The sequence below is a fragment of the Canis lupus genome, chromosome 17 (assembly GCF_003254725.2).
Source record: "Canis lupus dingo isolate Sandy chromosome 17, ASM325472v2, whole genome shotgun sequence".
Taxonomy (NCBI): domain Eukaryota; kingdom Metazoa; phylum Chordata; class Mammalia; order Carnivora; family Canidae; genus Canis; species Canis lupus.
Genome location: NC_064259.1, coordinates 11,880,556 through 11,895,000, shown reverse-complemented (window position 1 = coordinate 11,895,000; position 14,445 = coordinate 11,880,556). Strand labels below are relative to the sequence as shown.

The 14,445-nt window shown below is 49.8% G+C and overlaps 1 long non-coding RNA gene across 2 annotated transcripts in view; it reads right to left on the bottom strand.

Annotated features, from left to right (window-relative positions):
* Positions 1-14,372, bottom strand: part of LOC125752836 (uncharacterized) — a 15,036-nt gene extending 664 nt beyond the window's left edge. The window contains exons 1-3 of one of the 2 annotated variants that reach the window (XR_007403275.1): positions 12,420-14,372; positions 8,162-8,376; positions 3,121-3,423 (exon numbers count right to left, since the gene is read on the bottom strand). This is a non-coding gene — a long non-coding RNA (uncharacterized LOC125752836). Of the gene's footprint in view, positions 1-3,120; positions 3,424-5,158; positions 8,377-12,419 lie in introns of those variants that run through there. The other variant, XR_007403274.1, reaches the window with a different exon arrangement.
* Positions 14,373-14,445: the final 73 nt, after the last annotated feature.

Sequence of the window (14,445 nt, the reverse complement as noted above, 5' to 3'; positions counted from 1 at the left end):
TGCCTCGTGGCGGCAAGGTGGCTGCCCCACGAATTCACACAACTGCATCCAAAGGCAGGCAGGCTGTTCCTCCTCCTCTGTCTCTTTCTATCAGTGAGGAATACCTTTTTCAGAAGCCCCCTAACCAGATGTCCCTGACTTCCCTTCATTCCACATTGATTAGGATTTCTTTCTGTACCCATGACTAAAGTGATAACAAGAAGGAAATAGAATTTCCATGGTCAGTTTAGACTAATCAACATTCACCCTTGGGGATAGAATGATTCCCCTTCCTCTAAGCACACGAGAGGGTAAACTCCTCCCTCCCCCATTGTGGAGATTTTCTAACAATAAAGAAGAATGGGAAGCAATGGGCACTGGGTAACAAGGCGAGTGCCCATCACAGCAGACAAATGAAGTCCTTTAAGGCTGAAATCTAGAAAAAACACTGAATTCTAGAAAACATCCTGATCCTCCAGATGGGCCACAGGGAGATTCTGGGCACCTGGGCTGGCTAGGACTCCCACACTAAGGAAGCAGCTGGAGGGCCACCGCTCAGCCCCAGACCCCCTCACACCCACACAGACGTGGAGTAGCGGGGCCTGAGACAGGAGAATCACCACTCTGCACTAGGAATCATGATAGTTTCCTTTGGCCCCTCATTTCTTCCCTCATTTCTATTTTTTGAGAATCCCTGTAAACTAAAAATAAATGGAAAATTAACTTTATTTTTTATTTTTTTTCTTAAGATTTTATTTATTTATTCATGAGAGACAGAGAGAGAGAGAGAGAGAGAGAGAAAGGCAGAGACACAGGCAGAGGAAGGAGGCTCCATGCAAGGATCCCGACATAGGACTCAATCCCAGGTCTCCAGGATCAGGTCCTGGGCCAAAGGCAGGCACTAAACCTCTGAGCCACTCAGGGATCCCTGGAAAATTAACTTAAAAAAAAAAAAAAGGCCTGCCTTCAATACAGCATTCAGGAGGAAAGGAAAGGAAAGCTGATGCCACAAGAGGGGTGCAGAGTAGGAGTGAGGTGGTCTGGGGAGGGGAGGAGGAGGGCGTGTCTGAAGGCTGCTGGCAGCACAGGTCAGCTAGGAGAGGTGAGCGGGGCCTCTGAGGTGAGTGGACAGAGCAGGGAACCTATAACCCAGGCCTCTAGCAGCAGACCTTAGCTTTTCCTTCTCTTTCCTGAAGCTCTGGACCGTGGACACTTTGCAGAACAGAGTGACAAGACCCAGAGCCCTCTCAGCCACTCGTGATTGGGAAAATCAACGTGGGGTGGTCTAGGCTGTCAGCCAGAAGTGACCGGAAGTGAGAGTTGTGGCTCCCACCTGAGTTCAGCCCAGTTCCCCTCATCGGGTCAGCATCTGCAGGCATCTCTGGGGACCTGCGAGCCCCTCTAACATGACTGCCTGCTGGCCAGGCCACCCTAGGTGCAAGAGACAGACGCTGAGCCTCCAACAGCAAGAAGCCCCCAAAAGGTGGGAAGCTGGGGAGCAAGGCAGAGGGGGAGGAGAAACATTTTCAGGGAAAAGAAAATGGGGTTAATATGGAGTTCGGTGTCTTTGAAAGTAGCCCAGGGCTATAGCACACGCTCTTGGTGATTTTATGTGCACGATCTTGAGCCACACCACTGCTGCACGAAGCTAGCGCTGGTAGCATCCAAGTGGCCCCAGAGTAATAGAAACGTACATTTTTAAAAATCACAGAAGTCACTCTGGTGATGAAGCTGCTCTTACCAGAGCACACGGACCCCAGCGGTTGCTTTGCCTTCCAACTTGTGACATTTTTACTACTCTTACTTTTTAAACATGGAGCTCCATGGGTTCCTCCAGACTCAGATTTTCCACCCTCCTTTCTGCACCTACTGTTATATTCAAAGAATTTTTAACTTTTTCCCAAAACTTTCTCTTCCCTTCGTATTTCCAGCCACCGCTGGAAACATAAGGGGATCCAGTTTCCTACCCCGAGCTCCACTCTTATGCCTCCAAGGATATCCCTTCTTCACACACGGTGCGTGTCTTTCCTTAGGATCGTAAGTTGATAGAAATGTTTACTACTTTTGCGATCCATCCAATTCTTTCCAAACTGGGACTATTCCCATCTTGTTTATGGTCTTTGGGGATGAGATTTTCTGATCCAGAACCTCAGATTGGTATTGCGGCCATTTTCTGGAGCCCTTAAAAATATCAAATTTAGTATAGAAATAAAAGCACCACTGGTGTTTCTGTCCCGTGAGACCAAAACCAAAGATCCTTTAAAAGTGGCACTAGAGACCAAAAGTTTTCCTGGGTGCTGATTCATTCCTCATCAGCCATATCAGTGATTAAATATTTACATGCCAAGGAGTCTGTGATTAAATATTAATTTCCAGCCAGTCTGCTATGAAATATTTAAGGGCTGGTGAGTCAGAAATATGCAGCTTTCAGCTCAGAACAAGAAGAGACCCGTCAAAGGCTGGACACTAGATGATGAAGCAGGTGCATGAAGACAAGTTGATGAGGAAGTGTATCAGGTACACCTGGACCCGGACGCCCCGGCTCCACAGAACTGAGATTGTGTGCACCCACACTGGGCTGCTCTGTGTGTGAGTGATGATTCGCCAACACAAACTTATTATGTGCGTTTTAGAGATGGTAACACTGAGGCGTAGAGAAGTGGAAGAAACCACCCTGGGTTTCACGATCAGCGAGGAGGGCTGTTGACTAAGTTTTTCACTTTTGAGCAGGAATTCATTTTTTTTCTGCCCCAGAAAGACCCAACAAGGAATTCTTGTGCAGTTTTTGTATCATTAAGAAATCACTGGCTCGGGATCACTGGGTGGTGCAGCGGTTTAGCACCTGCCTTTGGTCCAGGAAGTGATCCTGGAGTCCTGGGATCGAATCCCACATCAGGCTCCCTGCATGGAGCCTGCTTCTCTCTCTGCCTCTCTCTCTCTGTGTCTCTCATGAATAAATAAATAAAATCTTAAAAAAAAAAAAAAAAGAAATCATTGGCTCTAATATTTCAAATGGAGGGAGTTTCATACCGGCAATTGGTTACAAAGAAGGTAGAAGGACTGGAAGATCAAATAAGGACTGGTATTGGTAGAACTAAGGAAAACGGGGGGTAACAGAGATCAAATGCTACCAGCACCTACCTGAGCCAGTGCTTGGAAGCCTGTTCCTGGGCTGAGTTCCTGGAGATGGTAGGTGGGTGGTTCTGGATCTACTCGAGAGGCATCTTCTCAGCCAGAGTCACGGCTGCTGAAAAAGATGCTGACTCTTGCCAGCCAGGCCTGGGACCTCCCTCAGGTGACCTCCCTGGACAACTGCAGCTCGGTTCCATCACTCAGGCCTTCGTGTTCTGCCTTGTGTCCTGCCTGCACCTGGTGGGCTTGTCTTTCGATAGAGATTGTCTTGTCTTTGTTTCTCATCATTTCTCACACTTTCTTTTTATCTTCCTAGTGAATCAAAGTCATAAAGAGAATAATTCATTTCACATGTTTTACAGTTTATAACATGTTTTTACACCCATAATCTCCATTGATCCCAAAAAGAGCCCTGTAGACAGAAAGCAGGGGCCGTTATTCCCACGACTGAATGTTCCAGGCACAGCAAGGCTAAGTGACTTGCTCAAGGGTACACAGCAGAGTACCTGCCGTATAGCAGATGCCTGAAAACTCCTGTTGAATAAATTACCAGTGGAAAGACTGAATGGGCCATTGTCATCATTCATAAAAACCAGGGATGGAAGTATTAGTCGAAGCTCAACAGGAGAAAGATTTTGCGAGCAGAGAAACAGATGGGGCTGTTGAGATGGAACCAGTGGGGAGAGGGGTGATATTAGTTTCCCCAAGTGGCTCCCAGAATCTACAGACAATGGTACGTCAGCCTATTTTAAGATTAGGCAGGAGGAACATTCTAATTACGGAAACCCTTGAAAGTGGGCTATTGCTTCTGGAATCCCTGCCTCTTGCCCATCACCCCTGCACACCCCTGACCTCTTTGGGTTTGGGAAATTGGTGTTCGCCAACTGCTCAGTGGATCGCACCAGATTTCTGACTGTCCATCCATATCCTATTGCCCTTGTCATCCCCTATCACCCGCATGTCCCACCCTCACCAACCTGTCCTCTCCTTACCCTGAGTCTCCTGGGCATCTGCCCTTCCCAGCTCCCGCCCCCTCCCACACCCACCACCCCTACTGTTACAAAAACAGACAGAGCCTACTGGCCCTATTTCTCCGATCCCTAATCCAGGGTGACATTCCAGGCAAACCACCACATCGTTCCCTTTCTCTTGCTGTTTAGGGCCTGCTTTATGCTGACTCCATTGCACTTGTTCTGAGACAAGGGGGAAGATGTGCAGTCTATTACCCTTATAAACCAGCTCCTTTCTTCCTCTCTCTGCCATTTAAAAGGGCCTTTCTATTTGACTGAACAAGAAAAGGAACTCTAAGAGGGGAATTAACATTGTCCCCATTATATTGTCCAATTAACACTTGTCCCGTCAAAGACTGAGTAGGAAGCCGGGAGCCTTGGTCAATGAGAACTTTTAATCCCTCAGGTAAATGCAAAGTCGCATTGAACACGATCAAAGGGCAGATCTCAATATATTCTCTCCCCAAGCCCCTTCCCTCCCCCCTCATGCATAGGACTGTATGAGGCTGCTAAATTCTGGTTTGAATGAGTCTCAACCTTCCTTTGTGGCCACGTTGGGTGAAAGTGTGGGGGATGGTTGATCAGACATTTAAAAACTCACACCAAGGCTCTTAATTACATTCAAGACAAAGACACCAACACAGACGTGGTGAAGTAATGACAACCCAACCATCTTCTTTTTTAAAAACCTATTTCCTCTCGGTAGGTACGAGGCCCAGCACTGTTATGAACAAAGTAAATTATGCAAATAATTAATCCTTTAGGAGGATGGAATTTGGGGGTCACTTTCTTCGTTTGATAGAATGTCCGCGTTCGCTGAGATTTGACCCATGAGAAACCACCGGGCAGATCGAGTGCGGGCTGCAGCAGCAGAAAGGCAGGGAAGGGCAGGGACTCTGCAACACTTGGTGGCCACTTCCCCATCTCCCCCCATCCCAACACGCCCCTTTTCACACAACAGCTGCTCAAAACTTATTTATATATGAAGATGTCTGGAAAAGTTATTTGCTTAAGGATTAATTTAAGACCCAGAACACTTCTGAAAGATTCAAACTGGTTTACTAATGTGAAAAATTAATCTAGGAGGAAAGCGAAAGGAGGAATGGTGGGTCAAAGCCCAGGGTGAGCGCGGTCACAGAAGTTCACACCGGTCACTCCTGTCCAGTTGTTGCTGATGATCCCCGGTGCCGACGAGCTCTGTCTGGCTGCAAAATCTGTATCGTCCAGAGCGTATCTACTTAAATACACTTCAAAATAAGAATGCAGTATGAACAAATGGAATAGCCTGGAGCAAGCACGTAATAGGAAGCCTCTCTCAAGGAGCAGGTCACGCTCCTCACCTTCTGGATGCTCGGTCTGGCAAATGCCTTTATGAAATTATACAGAATGGTATCAAGTGAAGAGGACATTCCCCTGAGATCTGCCCCAGTCCAGGTCTCCAGAGCAGACTGGATGACAGAGAGGTACCACGCAGCCCCTCTGGAGTCTGGGGCGGTCGGTGACAGTCGGAGGGAGCGTGGCTTGGGGCTCAGATGATTGGGAAACCTCAATAAACCCATAACAAAATGTCAGCGGTCTCATCACACTGGCAAGGCTGGGGCTGGGCTGTCCATGAAGCTTTGACTCAGAGCCACAATGACCAAAAGAGCCAGTCGATGTGTGATGCCGCCACTCCTCATCCACCAAGGTTATCAAGACGTGAGTGAGCTTTACTATCAAGCCAGAGCGTGGGGAGAACAGAGGGAAAAAAGGGCCCTCGGGGACTCCTAATCTATGTGCACGCTTACCACCCTCCTGGCACTGACATCAACACATAGGCATCCTTGCTATTCCACCCTTTTTAGGATTTTTTTTAATACACGTGGCTCCTTTAGTCTGAAATGCTTTCTCCCCACTGGGGTCACTCCCCACCTCCTTCAGGCTTCTGTTCAAATATCACCTTATCAGAGAAGGCTTTGCCCATCCCATATAAACCAAGACAAACAAATTCCCATCACTTTCCGCCTGCACCCCAACCCAGCCCTACTTTTTTCCATAGTCTTAGTCTATCAGGGAACATTATATATATATATATATATATATATATATATATATATATATATATATACACTTATTATTTCTCTGTGTGGGGCTCCTCCTGTGTTGCCATGGTCTGGAATGCTCTGTCTCATTGTCGGTGGGCATGCAGGACTTACTGGATGAGTGAGGTAGAGGAAAGACTAGTAACCTACATGGTAGGGTGAGATGGAGGAGCCCCAAAGCACTTTGCCTGGAAGGGAAGATCAGCTTGAGTTAGCATGGCAGGAGGGCTTCCTGGAGGGGGGTAAGTGGCAGCTGAGCATTGAGGGTCAGGAAGCACTCTGATCGTAAAAATGATAATTAGGGTGACCATATAATTTATCACCCAAAATAGGACACTTTGGGAGTGAAAAGAGAGCTATTAATAATTACACCAGGGCAACAGGCATAAAATAGGACTGTCCCAGGCAAATCAGAATTTATGGTCACCCCGGTGATGATTAACTAGTAAAAGAAACACCCTACTTGAAAGTGGACGTGGTTGGGTTGTATTCCAAGGAACACCCCGTAGAGGTCTCTAAGGCCATTGGCCTATGGACAGGAAGGGTCTGTCCCGAAGGAAGTGGAGATCCCCATGGCATCCCCCCAAGGAAGAGGTGGGCCTCACACACTCTGATGCAGAATCCATGTCTTGTGTGCAAAGCAGAGGGCACTGCTTTCCACTTAGTTCAAAATTTTCCAGGTCTCATCTTCTCAGGGCCTTATTTTGAGTCCAGAAGAACTCCTGGGGAGGCACCGAGACAGTACCCAGGGGGCAGGGAGCTGGAGTGGGAGGCAACCTTCTAGTAGTAGGGAGTGAGCTGGCTCTGATGTACCTCACTACCCCAATACGAGATTTCTTATTTATTTCCCTCTTGTTGTCCCAGAGACAGTCAAGCATTTGACTGTGACAGCCTGGCCTCCACGATCTCATGTCGTGGGAAAACAGTCATTTGTCCTCAATAGAACAGAGGGATAAAGGGGAGATAGATGATTTGTAGACCAAGAAGTGTCCTCAAAAGAAATGAATAAAATAGCTCTTAAGACAGTGATTTTCAAACTGTATTTTAGCCTATGAAAAATTAAATCAAATGTTCTGATTCTAATTGGACAAAACTTAATAAAACAAAGGATTTCTGGTTTGATCAGGAGTTTTACCTTCTCTTCCTCTCTCTCATCCCCTCCGCCACTGAGGAGCTCTCACGAAGTCCCTAAATGATGCTCTGTGGAGCCGGGTGTGAAGACCCCAACCCTACAGAACCACCTGGCCCGCAGGAGCCAAGGCTATCATTGCAGAGGGTCTGTTGGGGCCAAAAGTGGCTTGGATTTTTCTTTAATTTTGTTTTATTTTATTTCATGTCCCTTGATTTAACTTTGTGTCATTTCATCTTCGTGACCCTTCCATGATGTCCTGAAAAGTCTGAAAGTGATGCAGACATTAAACATCGCCAGGAAGATTTATGGGCCGATCCCAAACCCACAGAGCCAGGGTCCCATATACATGCAGTGCCCTGTCCCCTAGTCACCCAATGGCCTACACACAGACAGCCTTTTGTGTCTTGACCCTCAGTCATTCCTGGCCAGGCACCACCTCCTAGATCTCTCTGAAGTCAGGGCCACAGAGATCTTCAGTGTTGCCTCCATCCTGAGAGATGACTACAGCTCCTCATGACCAGCATGCACCAGAACCCACAACCAGGAACCAGGGGAAGACCAGAAAGGCACATAGGGTACAAATCCAAGGTGACATCCTTCTCAGTAGAGGTAGTACATCCTAGATGTGCCCCAGCTGCCTCACCTGCCTTGTCCCAGTCTTGGGAATGGGCTCTAATCTTCCAAACCTTCCAGAGAGAAGCATCTAGAATTCATATTTTTACTAATATGGAACCCCTTTCATTGAATCGTATGGGTGAGTTACCATGCTAAGGACCCCACTCCAAGGGTGAGCAGGGGAAACAATGAGGGAGGAATAGAACACCCACCCTACTGCGTAAGAAAGTCAGGTCTGCAGACCCATGGAGCTCATAAGGGACCGCCATGTGCACACAGCAAGCCAGGCAACGTGGTCGCTGCTGTGCTTGCTCACGTGTTCTTCCTTTCTCTGGGGTCTTCAAGTGCCACGTGGAAGAGGCCGGGTGGAAGGAGACACTCAATTTCTTGATCCATCTGTTTTGAAAGAGTTACGATTTTCCCAAAGCTGAAAAGAAAGATATCAGTGTGAAAAAAAATGGTTTGAGAGAAGCCAGCACGGAATTTGGGCAATCGGGTCACCAGCCATGCCTTTAGAGGTCCACGCTTTTCTAAAATGAGCCCTATCTCCCCAGCAAAGTCAGCAGCAGGAGCAGAAAGGCAACCAGATGTATGAACCTCGACAGTGCTTGGGGGCCTACACACCTTCTCTCCTTGCACTTACCCCAAGCCCCCGGTGAGACAGTGCCACGCTTAGCTGGACTGCCCAGTCTGACTCCAGCCCACCCCTCCTTCCTAGCTGTGCATCAAGTTACTTAACCTCTCCGTGACTCAGTTTCCCCATGTGCCAAATGGAAATGTTAATCGCTCCGAATCCATAGTGGTGCTGGGAGGGTGATGTGAATACACACACATACATGCAGCTCCTGCATACAGAGTATGGTGGAATGAGTGGGGGCCACAACCTCCTAAGGGGTGACTGTTATATCCATCATCCCCCCTCTTACGTCTGAGGCCATGGGGCTGTGCGTCACCCAGCCGGGGAGCGGTGGAGCCAGGCTGAGAGGGAGGTCTGGCTGGTATCGCACCTCCAGCCCCCGTGAAGCCAATGCACCATCTCCTGGAAGTTGTCTCTTCAGATCCTCACGGGCCCATGAGGAAGGCACAGCAGGAATAATAATTCCCATTTTATAGGCAGGAAGACAGACCCACAGGGTCTCCCACAGGCCAGCAGGGGCCCTTGGTCCCCTGAGCCCTCTCCTCCAGCCCAGGCCAGGCCTGTCCGGTGGCTCCCTCGCAGTGGCCCTGCCCCACCCCTGCTAAGACACCTGCTGCGAGTGCCAGCCCTCCCCCTTCCTGGCACATTCACCGTGATGGTCAGCTCCATTTCGCCGGGCCAGGTGAGGACTCCCGGCCTCACTGTTAGTGAGAAGCCTCACCGGACTGGGGCTCTGGTGCCCTGGCCCCATGAACCAGGACCTCCCCACCCGAGGCCACTCTCTTTGTGCCAACATGCCCTTTTCAGCTCAGGCGGTGGTCCTCACAGGCAGGGGTGCTGAGGACCCCCACTTCCTCAGGAGACCTCAAGAACATCTAGAGTTGCAGAAAACACCCTGAGAACCACAGATCTAATCCTGGCTTCTGCATAGATGAGAAGCTGGAAGCCCTGGGAGGCCAAAGCCCTGACCTAGGTGACACCGCATGTTGGGAGAAGGATGAGTCTCTAACCAGTTCCTTTGTCTCCGGGCCCCAGCTCATCCCAGTGAGTGAAGCTGGCTCTCTCCCCTCGTTCCCAGGCTCCTCTGATCCAGAACTTCTTTCCCATCACTCCATCTCCCCATACCCCATAAACCAGAGGGCACGTTTCAAGAGAAAGTCATCTTCTGGAATTTGGGTGTTCAATCCAATCAACTAGGTATCAGCTACATGGCTTTGAGCAAGTTACTTAACTTGGCTGAGCCTCAAATTCCTCTCCTCTGTAGGAAGGGGGTAGTGCCGCCTATATCCTACTTTGCCTTGGGAATTAGATGCAGAAAGTGTAAGTGACAATATGGAATAATGATTTGTCATCCTGGATCCACCGAGTGTCAGGTACTGCTCTCGATTCTGGGGGCCCACCCAGGAGCTGACATCGGGACACCTTGATTCTGATGTTGAAGATGTCAGTTCTGGAGATAGAATTTTTAACGATTTTAAGATAAAGTAAGGTGAGAGGGGCTACTGGTTGGAGAGACAGGGAGGATCTCTGAGGAAGTGACAGCTCAGCAGGGACCTGAATGAAGGAGATGCGTGAAGACAGAGAGAGAGGAGTCCCCACACCACAACCCCACTAACGCCAGTGGCCCCTACACACCAATTGCAGCCCATGCACAGTTCAGAGCAGAGGCTCACATGGGACCTGTGGGCATGACAAGGACAGAATGCCTTTCTGGGGGCTTTGCCTTTCATGTTTCTGCATGCAGGTGCCCAGAGTCTCCTCACGGGGGTCCTCATGGCGCAGGAAGCCAGGACACAGTCTGCCCAGTCCAGTGTTCTGGAGACCAGTAGGGCATTGCTGCACACCCCAAACTGGGCAGAAGCAGGTTGGGCCAATAGACAGACACACCGAGCTTGATGGTCCAAGATGCGGAGACCTGCCAGGACCCTGGCTCCTTGAAGGGGTGTGCGTCCAGTGAGTGGCTTGCCCACATCTACCCTTACAGTCTACACCCCGAGGAGCGCACTGTGCTGTGCACAAAGCCCCGGCGGCCTAGCCTTGCGTTCACGCCTCACTGCAGTGCTTCATCTTCCCTGCTTGCTCCTGCCCGGCACTGTGATCTGCTGAGACAGCCTGCATGTGACCGCAGAGCACTGGTTCTGGAGCGTGTGTGTGCAAGCAGGCTCGTGCACATGTGTGTGCATGCACTCCCGAGCGCATGTGTGCAAACACGCCCCACACTCTTCATCTTTCCTCTTCTCTCACTGCTTTCTCTACCTTTTAAACACTGTCATTTCTGGCACATAGGATGCCAAACGTATGTCAAGGACCATCTCTGTGATTAGCAAGAAAGGGAAAAAGAACACAGATGGCAGAGGAGCAAAACAGAGCATCCATAACTGAGGGCTACCCTTTGGCGACTGTTCCTTCCAGCCTCCTTATTATTGTCCCAGTGACCCCCTGCTGCTTCTAGGTACACTGGGCACTAGTGTGCCTTTTAATGGGGGGGGGAAGATGTGGGGTAATGGATATTCTAGGAGATTCTTGGGGGAGAGACAGGGTTGGCCCTGCAGAGTGTGGAGCCTGGGTACTGCCCTTCTTGGTTCAAATAGAGTGTGCGCACCCTCTCCCCTACCGGGGCACATCCAATGGGCACGTCTCTTCCATCTTCTTTTGGCCAGAAAGCGTTCTCTTTCTTTCCATTATGTTTTATAGTCTCAGGCTAATAATAATAATCCAGCCCAACTGGTATTCATTCAGAAGGCAATGGTATCGGCTGATTGATAGTAATTAATTCAATGTCATTTAGTGGGTGTTTTTAAATAAACCTTTCTGGATCTTGCAGGGGAAAGGAATGTCTTCAACATCTATCCTCACCTCCAAAAACTTGGCATTCTGTGATACTGTGGAAATTCGAGGGTGGATTCTGGTCTGGCAGAGAGATCCTGGAGTACTTCCTGGGGGAGGTGGTTTTTAGGAAGGGCATTGAAGGAGGGGAAAAACAGAACAGAGGGAAAATATATTCCAGGGAGAAGAAGGCTCAGGAAGAAATGCCGAAAGTCTGGAACACATGAAAGATTTTCAGAGAGCGGTGCCTAGACCGACTGGCTAGAAAACAAGAAGTGTGATAAGCTGCTGGGGTTAACATATGTGAAATCTTCTTTCATAAAGTGCATTAATCTTGCAAATGTTAGTTGCTATTTTAAGGCTGGAAAGGCCAGCAGGGGCCTCGTGAGAAGCTTCGAATGCCCCACCCACAAGTGTATTCCTGGTCAATTAGAGGCCTTATGGGGGGCTTCAGCAGGAGGCTGGTAGGGTCACACTTCTGGAGGCCAGATGGTGGGTGGGCTGGGGAGAAAGGCGACCAGCAAGAGCCAATGAAGTCCTGACCCAAGGCAGGGAAGAGGAGTCAGAGAGGCAAGGAAGTAGATGCGGGCCTTGCCCGAGCACAGCATCAAGCAGCGAGGGTGTGGTGCCCTCATGAGAACATGGTGTGAGCCCTAACCCTTCCTCCCTCTCCCCTCCATGGCTCCTCATGGGACTTTGGGCAGAGGTCTGAGCCTCAGATTCTCATTAGATGCCCAGCTCTGTGTGTACGGTGGTCTCATCGGTCAGCCTCCTACCTTTGTAGGCTTCCAAGCCTCTGTGACTCACCTTTTAGTAACACCAAAAGCAGAGTCTCGTTGGCAACTGGTGAAAAGAGTGAATCAAAAGATAGAAGAATCTATTAGTCACTTATCCTCTGAACTTAACTCCGGTTAGATCAAGCAGCAGAGAGGAAGTGAGAAAAGACAGGCCAGAGACAAATACTGTCTGTGCAGTTGTTCAACTGGGTTGCAAGGTGGGTGACATACTGTGTGAGGGACGAGTGACTTGAACACGTTTTCCTCTCTGACTGGCTGATGCCAGGCCTCGGTGTGATGCAGGGAGCTGGCGAGACATTTCCAGATACCGTCATCCAGACCCAGAGCAACCAGCTCAGGTCCCACGGGCTCCTTGTGACCAGCGAGGAAATCAGTGTCTCCTTTGCAGGACTCCCAGCAGGGCCTCTGAGCTTGCCAGAGGAGAATTCTCCTTGGTCGGCTGAGTTTACAGAGAGAAGGGGCAGCCCCTCCATCTGGAAAAAATGTTCATGGTGCCTGCTGGAAATCAAAGAACAACCAAGTCGCAGGCCTGGATGGTCAAGGGTTGACCTTGAGTGCAAACATCCAGAAGCTGGGTAGATGGGGAACCCAGCTCCACAACCCACTAGCAGTGTGACCCCAAGCAAGTCACAAAATTGTGGAGACTCAGATGCTTCATCTGCAAAATGGGCATGATAAGGCCTATGCTGTGGGGCTTTTGGGGGGAGCAAAGGAGATAGTGGATACTAAGGTGCTTTGAGATTCAAAAATATTGTTCTTACCTTGATGACAGTGTGCTCCCCGGGACATAGCCTTTTGGCAAGGACACCTCCCAACTCTTTCCTCCTCCCCACCTTCCCCCCAGCTAAGCTGCCCTCAGGCCCTCACAAGTCACGGGAGAGCTGGATTGCAGTTCCATTGAACCATCCGCCCTGCCACCCTGCTGCCTCTGAGCCATCCAGGCGTTCCCCGGACATGTGACCTTGACTAAGTCACTTCACCTCCGTGAGCATCACCCTCCTCACCACCATGTGAGCCTGTGGCTAGGACTTCAAAGTCCTCAGCACCCATCACCTGCTAAAATAGAGCCCCTGCCCCAACTTTCCCTGTGACCATTGTGAACCCAGGCAGGCTGTGTGACCACTCTGAGCCTCAGGTTCATCTTCCACAAACAAATATTAAAAGTACTTAATGCCGGGAGCCATACGAGAAATGAATAACCTGATAAATAAAGTGCCCAGCACCATTCCTGGTTCATGGTAGGTGTTTAACAAGGAGTGACCCCCTTTCTCATTCCTGTCCCCTACTCTGCCCCCAGGCAGGTTTAAATCCTTAAACTGTTGGCCCAAATCTTTGGTAAATCATAAATCCACCTGACAAACATCTTCCATCTCCTTTAACCATGATTTAATCCTGCCTTGATTGGTGAAAACACTAGGTCTAGTATCTGTTCTCCTGCTCCTGTAAAAAAGCCAGAATTGGGGCACCGATTCAGTGGGTTCAGCAGCTGACCCTTGCATTCAGCTCAGGTCTTGATCTTAGGGTCATGAGAACGAGACACACATCGGGCTCTGCAGTGGGCATGAAGCCTGCTTAAGGTTCTCTCTCCCTGTGCCCCTCCGCCCCTCCCTCCCCTACTCATGTGTGCCCTCTCTCCCTCTTAAAAAAAAAGCAAGAATCACCCAGTGACTTGAGGATTTACAGGATACATGGACATTTATGGGATAATGGAAATCCTGTTTATAACCTACTTACAGTACCAGGAATGCCATTGAACAGACACTGAGTCCCCACTGTGTGCCAAGCATGGTGCCGAACACCTGAGAGGTCGCAGAGGACAGAGTGGTCGCTGTGCTCATGGAGAAGACCAACGAGACAACGATGACACTGTAATGCCAGAGAAGGGAAGGCCAGGGGGCCTGGGCCTCAGCTCACCCTGGGGGCACCCCCGAGAAGACACTGGAAGGGCGGAGGCAGAGGCAGAGGTGAGGCCTCTAGAGGAGGAACAGTTTCCAGCAGACAGGCAGGCAGCTGAATTCAGAACGTGGGTTTCACCCCAGTTAGGATCGGCCACTAGCAGGGAAGACAGGGACCCCCTGGGGACCAACCCAGATGGCTAGCCAAGTGTGTGTGCATGTGAGCAGTTCCCCGGGGCCAGCCTCCACAGCTTCCCCAAACCCTCCAAAGGACCTATGCCTGGTACTCTTTCTCTGCCCGCCCCCCCCCAAGGTCAAGAACAACTGCGGGGGCGGGGGGG